Source organism: Coenobita brevimanus, unplaced genomic scaffold, assembly GCF_032717465.1.
Source record: "Coenobita brevimanus isolate Jiangsu-jjx unplaced genomic scaffold, ASM3271746v2 jjx.HiC_scaffold_2807, whole genome shotgun sequence".
NCBI classification, from domain to species: domain Eukaryota; kingdom Metazoa; phylum Arthropoda; class Malacostraca; order Decapoda; family Coenobitidae; genus Coenobita; species Coenobita brevimanus.
In genome coordinates, this window is record NW_027643771.1 from 203,632 (window position 1) to 210,558 (window position 6,927).

The window sequence follows — 6,927 nt, forward strand, 5'->3', positions numbered from 1 at the left end:
GGCGTGAATGGAGGGTGAGAGAATTACTATGTTCACTTTAATTATACTCTCTTTTAAATATAACTTGGCCTAAAACTGCCATCTCTCTATCTTTAGTGAGAAGTAATAACAACAGTCAAACAGCAGAATACTAGTCACGAAGAAGTGCTGCTAATCACAAAGAAGTGCTGTGGGGAGGATACAGAAGCGACTGTCTTCTACAACTACTTCTACAAACACAACACAGCCTAAGAAGTCATCTCCCAATCTTCACTGCCGAATTCTAGTGATGGATAAACAGTAGAATATGATGTTAGTCACGAAGAAGTGCTGTTGAGAGGTGAAAAAATACGTTAGCAGGATCTAAAGCTGTCCCAACCGTGTGAAAGTTAATGGCACTAGTTATGTATTTTCTTTTTTCTGGAATGGACTTTTTACGCGCTTTCAAAATTTCCTTCTTTCCATTTATTATTCTGACATTACCTTATATTTATTTATGTATGTATTTATTTATTTATTTATTGCCTATTATTAACATTCAGGGCAGTGAAATGGCGGGGGACAGGGCGACATGGAGGCGATTTGTTTGTGGCCACCCCTTACGGGATTAAGGCGCCTGGCAATAGATAGATAGATTACCATTCGGGCTCCTATGACTCACGCAGCTGACTAAAATGATTTGGCGCTGGATGAAATATAATGCTAAAAATGAAGCAAATTTGATGGATGAAATATAATGCTAAAAATGAGCAAGTATGAGAGACTTAATGGTAAAAGTTAACACTCTCAGGTAACTATGACTCGCTGTCAACTGAGCGTTATTGTCCAGCGTTATATGGAACCAAGGGAGAAGCGACTACGATGAATTAATTACTGAGGAGGGCAGACAAGGAACGATAAAATAGCAAGGGGGAGTGAAGACGAGTTAGGAAAGAATGGCCGCCGCCGAGGGAAAACAGGAAGAGGAATGACTAAACAGCAAGGGAAGTGAGGAGAAAGGAAGAGGAATGATTAGACGGCAAGGGTAGTGAGGAGAAAGGAAGAGGAATGATTAGACGGCAAGGGAGGTGAGGAGACAGGAAGAGGAATGATTAGACGGCAAGGGAGGTGAGGAGACAGGAAGAGGAATGATTAGACAGCAAGGGAGGTGAGGAGACAGGAAGAGGAATGATTAGACGGCAAGGGAAGTGAGGAGAAAGGAAGGTACCGAAAGACTGAAGGGTGAGAAACGCAGCATATACAGACAGATAAATAGACAGACTGACAGACAGCTAGATAGACACATAAGGATAGATATTAACTCTCGGGCTCCTGTTACTTCCCCTCAGTTAGATACACACTCGTCACTAGGGAAGATGGGGGAATGAAAGTATTAAAACTGCGAGGAGAAAAACATATAAGTACGAGAAATATTTAGAGGACAAAGACGGACAAAATATTACTTGGTACTTAAAACACCCTCTTTAATAATGCTAAGTGGTATCTCATACTTATATAGAGCCTTCACCCGCTCACACCTCAGAAAGCCAGGCCAGACGACAGATGCTGCGGAAGTTAATGTAAAGAGTGTCAGGCAGTTCTCCATGAACCCTCTTGTGGGCGCCCGAGGGAAAGGTGGCCAGTGTTGGGAATAATTCTAATATCTTCAGTTCGGCAACGTCATTTTTCTTCCTACTTTGTTATTATTTATTTATATGAGACGCGGTGTGAATGGTGAAAGGGTTGAAGTCACAATGCCGCTTAAAAGCCCTAAGCGTTGGAGTGGATGAAAAAATTGGGATGGAAGGAGATCAGTGGCTGTGGTGGGCGTACAGGAGTGGGTGGGGTGGGCGAAGAGTGGGTCGGGAGTGTAGAGAGCAGTGGGAGGGGTGGGTGGAGTGGAGGAGGTTCGCTGGAGTTTACTGCTCACAGACTGCAACTAAGGGGAGAGTGAGGCTGGTCAACCTCGCCTTAAATGTCTAGAGTGAGCAGCCTATCCCCGGGTCCCTACGGTCTTGATGGAGACAAAAAGAAAAACAAAAATTAGAAGATGGATGGATGGATGGATGGATGGAAAACTAGAGGAAAACAGCAAGAAAAGAAGAGCAAAACAGGAAGGAAGGAAGAGGAAGGAAAGCAGAGGAAAACAGCAGGGAAAGCAGAGGAAAACAGCAAGAAAAGAAGAGCAAAACAGGAAGGAAGGAAGAGGAAGGAAAGCAGAGGAAAACAGCATGTACAAAGGAGAAAAGGGTCAAGAATAACGACGAAAGACAGCCAGGAAAATGGCAAAGAAAAAACACGACAAAAAAAATAATAAACTTCAGCAACAAGGGAATAAAAACTCACTACTTCCATATACCTGGCCATCAAGCGACGCAGGTAGAATGGGTCGTTATGGCGAAGGGGTTAATTTAAAAAAGGATAATTACTGCACAGGATGATGTACAAAATTAGGCGGATATGACACCAATTAACCTGGGAAATAAGGTAACATTCTAATTAGCTATGGCTATTCCGTAACACCTGTATATTGGCGACTTATTTTGGACACTACACCTCAGAGTCTTCGAGTATAAGGCGATATTCTAATTCGTTTTGGAGATTCCGTAAAACCTTTCTCATAGCGATTCATTCCGCACGTTATATCTAAGTATCTTGTATGTTACTGATATAAACATTGTCCATATTTAAACGGTGTAAATATTATACTGGAGAAAGGTAATATGTAATCAGAATAAATCGGTCAGGAAGATGCACTACGAAGTCTCCCATGTCACCTACATTACGTGCCATCAGATCATACTGAAGACTCCTGTAATGGTTTTTCTTAGTAAAATATATCTGGGTTAACACAGAGCAATGATCAAAGGTTTGTGAATCAGGGGAATTCTAAACTCTTCTTTCTTTTATCATCATCATCATCATCATCATCATCATCTTCACCATCACCACCATCATCATCATCACCATCATCATCATCACCATCATCATCATCATCGTTATCATCCGGACCTCCTTTCCCACCCTAAGGAAGGGTAATAATAATAATAATAATAATAATAATAATAAAAATACTGCTACTACTACTGCGACAAATAACAATACTTATCATCATCATCATCATCATCATCATCATCATCACCATCATCACTTGCTTTACGACACACTTGTTGTTCAGTAACCACAGTGTCTCTGGCCTTGGCCACTGGCAAACAACCGCCCCTGCTGGCCCGTCCTGCTCTGTGAACCGATGTTCCCTTGACGGTAGACTACCCCTCACCCAGCAAGGTGCGGGGAAGAGAGTGGAGGTTTAGTTCTTGGATGGATATTGCATTTGCGTCCTTATAATAAAAGGCCTCCATGTCACCCTGTCCCTCTGCCATTTCATTGCCCTGCTCCCAGATCACACAGCCTTCTGCAGTTAAACTTGCTAGTTCATAGTGCTGTGTTCTGTCGGTGTCATATTCTGTGTTTATGTGCTTGTGTCTGCCTCCTTCTTCTGTTATGTTCTTTATGTGCTGTGTTCTGCCAGTCTGTGCTTTTGTCTGCCAACCTTCTTCAGTTATCCTCTGTTATGTTCTTCTCTTGACTCAGTGCTTAGCCAGTTTTTTAAATCATGGCTGGTGCTCTGTTCAGTTAAGGCAGCTCCCTAACACCTCTTCCCAAGCAATTTATTTATTTTTTTTTTTTTAATACCAGAACAGAGGAAGGAAAAACGAATAAAAAAAAATAATCCATACACCAGATTACTGGTGTCCTCTGTTCATAAAATATCTGTAACAGTTGGACTTGAACAGCTGTGGGTTGAAATTTGGAGGGAAACAACTCTGGGGAAGCAAGTTCCAGAGAGATGCAGTTCGGGGAATGAAAGAATTCTGATAGGCCGAAGTTGTGCAATATGGCTGAGTGACATTCCAGTCATGAGTGCTACCAGATGCTTATTACCCCTTGAATTATTTAAATAATTCAAATATCACCATACTCTTCCTAAAAAATTGTACATAATCCTATTACCCCGCTGTATCCAAAAATAACTAGCTAAGGGCTAGGGAGCTTGCTTAATTGATGAGAATACAAGCCATGTGTACAGTAGCATGGCTCACCTCAGTTTGGGGATTCCTTCAGAAAAAGGATGGCATCATTATTTTGAACTGAGTGATTAAATCTTTCAGCATTTAGCTTCATGTATTGTTTTCACTTCACTCAGCTAGATATGAACCCAGGGGACTGGTGGTCAGCATCCCCTGAAAGGAGGATGGTGATCTGCCGCCAATATGCTCCTGTAGACAAGAAAGCAGGGAAGGGATAATAGATCAGGTAAATGAGAGAGCCTTGGTTAGTAGTGGGCAGTGGTGTTTAGCACAGGAGGCAGTCCAGCACCTGAGGCCCAGTGATGGGTTTTGCTGACCTTACACAACTCTTGTCTTTCTCTTACTGATGTGTGAACGGTGGCAGTTTGTGACCATAAACAGGAGAACGTTGATATATGTTGAAATAAACTGGTAAGGAAAGGTGCTTGGGTGTCTCCCCAACCAGTGGGAATATGACTAACACTTTGACTTAGTCACACTTGTGTAGGAGCTGCATAGTGGTGGTGGTGGTGGTGGTGATGATGATACTCGCTCACTTACTCACCCACTCAATCACTCACTCACTCTCTTATTCACTCACTCACTCTTTTATTCACTCACTCACTCACTCACTCACTCACGCACTCACTCTCTAATTCACTCACTCACACTCTCTAAGTCACTCACTCACTCACTCTCTTACTCACTTACTCACCCACTCATACGCTCTCTTATTCACTCACTCACTCACTCACTCTCTTACTCACTCACTCACTCACTCTCTTACTCACTCACTCACTCACTCTCTTACTCACTCACTCACTCACTCTCTTACTCACTCACTCACTCATATTCACTCACTCACTCACTCACTCTCTTACCACCACCACCACCACTCACTCTCATATTCACTCACCACTCACCACTCACTCTCTTACTCACCACCACCACCACTCTCTTACCACCACCACCACCACTCTCTTACTCACCACCACCACTCACTCTCTTACCACCACTCACTCACTCTCTTACTCACTCACTCACTCACTCTCTTACTCACTCACTCACTCACTCTCTCTTACTCACTCACTCACTCTCTTATTCACTCACTCACTCTCTTATTCACTCACTCACTCACTCTCTTATTCACTCACTCACTCACTCACTCACTCTCATATTCACTCACTCACTCACTCTCTTACTCACTCACTCACTCACTCTCTTATTCACTCACTCACTCACTCTCATATTCACTCACTCACTCTCTTACTCACTCACTCACTCACTCTCATATTCACTCACTCACTCACTCTCTTACTCACTCACTCACTCACTCACTCTCTTACTCACTCACTCACTCACTCTCTTATTCACTCACTCACGCACTCACTCTCTTACTCACTCACTCACTCACTCTCTTACTCACTCACTCACTCACTCTCTTATTCACTCACTCACTCACCCTCTTATTCACTCACTCACTCACTCACTCTCATATTCACTCACTCACTCACTCACTCTCTTACTCACTCACTCACTCACTCTCTTACTCACTCACTCACTCACTCTCTTACTCACTCACTCACTCACTCTCTAAATCACTCACTCACTCACTCACTCACTTCTACTCACTCACTCACTCTCTTACTCACCCACCACCACTCTCTCTACTCACTCACTCACCACTTTCATATTCACCACCACCACCACCTCTTACCACCACCACCACTCACTCTCTTACTCACTCACTCACTCACTCTCTTACTCACTCACTCACTCACTCATATTCACTCACTCACTCTCTTACTCACTCACTCACTCACTCTCTTATTCACTCACTCACTCTCTTATTCACTCACTCACTCACTCTCTTATTCACTCACTCACTCACTCTCATATTCACTCACTCACTCACTCATTCTCTTACTCACTCACTCACTCTCTTATTCACTCACTCACTCACTCACTCTCATATTCACTCACTCACTCTCTTACTCACTCACTCACTCACTCACTCTCATATTCACTCACTCACTCACTCTCTTACTCACTCACTCACTCTCTTATTCACTCACTCACTCACTCTCTTACTCACTCACTCACTCACTTTCTTACTCACTCACTCACTCTCATATTCACTCACTCACTCACTCTCTTACTCACTCACTCACTCACTCTCTTACTCACTCACTCTCTTACTCACTCACTCACTCACTCTCATATTTACTCACTCACTCTTACTCACTCACTCACTCACTCTCTCTTACTCACTCACTCACTCACTCTCTTATTCACTCACTCACTCACTCACTCTCTTATTCACTCACTCACTCACTCTTTTATTCACTCACTCACTCACTCTCTTATTCACTCACTCACTCACTCTCTTATTCACTCACTCTCTTACTCACTCACTCACACTCTTACTCACTCACTCACTCTCTTATTCACTCACTCACTCATATTCACTCACTCACTTCCTCTACTCACTCACTCACCACCACTCTCATATTCACTCACTCACTCACTCCTCTTACTCACTCACTCACTCTCATATTCACTCACTCTCTTACTCATACCTCACTCACTTTACTCACTCACTCATCTCTCTTACTCACTCAATTTCTCTTATCTCACTCACTCACTCTACTTCTCATATTCACTCTACTTCCACTCACTCTTTTACTCACTCACTCTCTCTCTTACTCACTCACTCACTCTCATATTCACTCACTCACTCACCTTCACTTTCTTACTTCACTCACTCACTTCACTTCACTCTCTTACTCACTCACTCACTTCTCTTATTCACTTCCACTCACTCAATTCCTTCTTATTCACTCACTCACCACTCACTCACTCTCATATTCACTCACTCACTTCACTCACTTCTTATTCA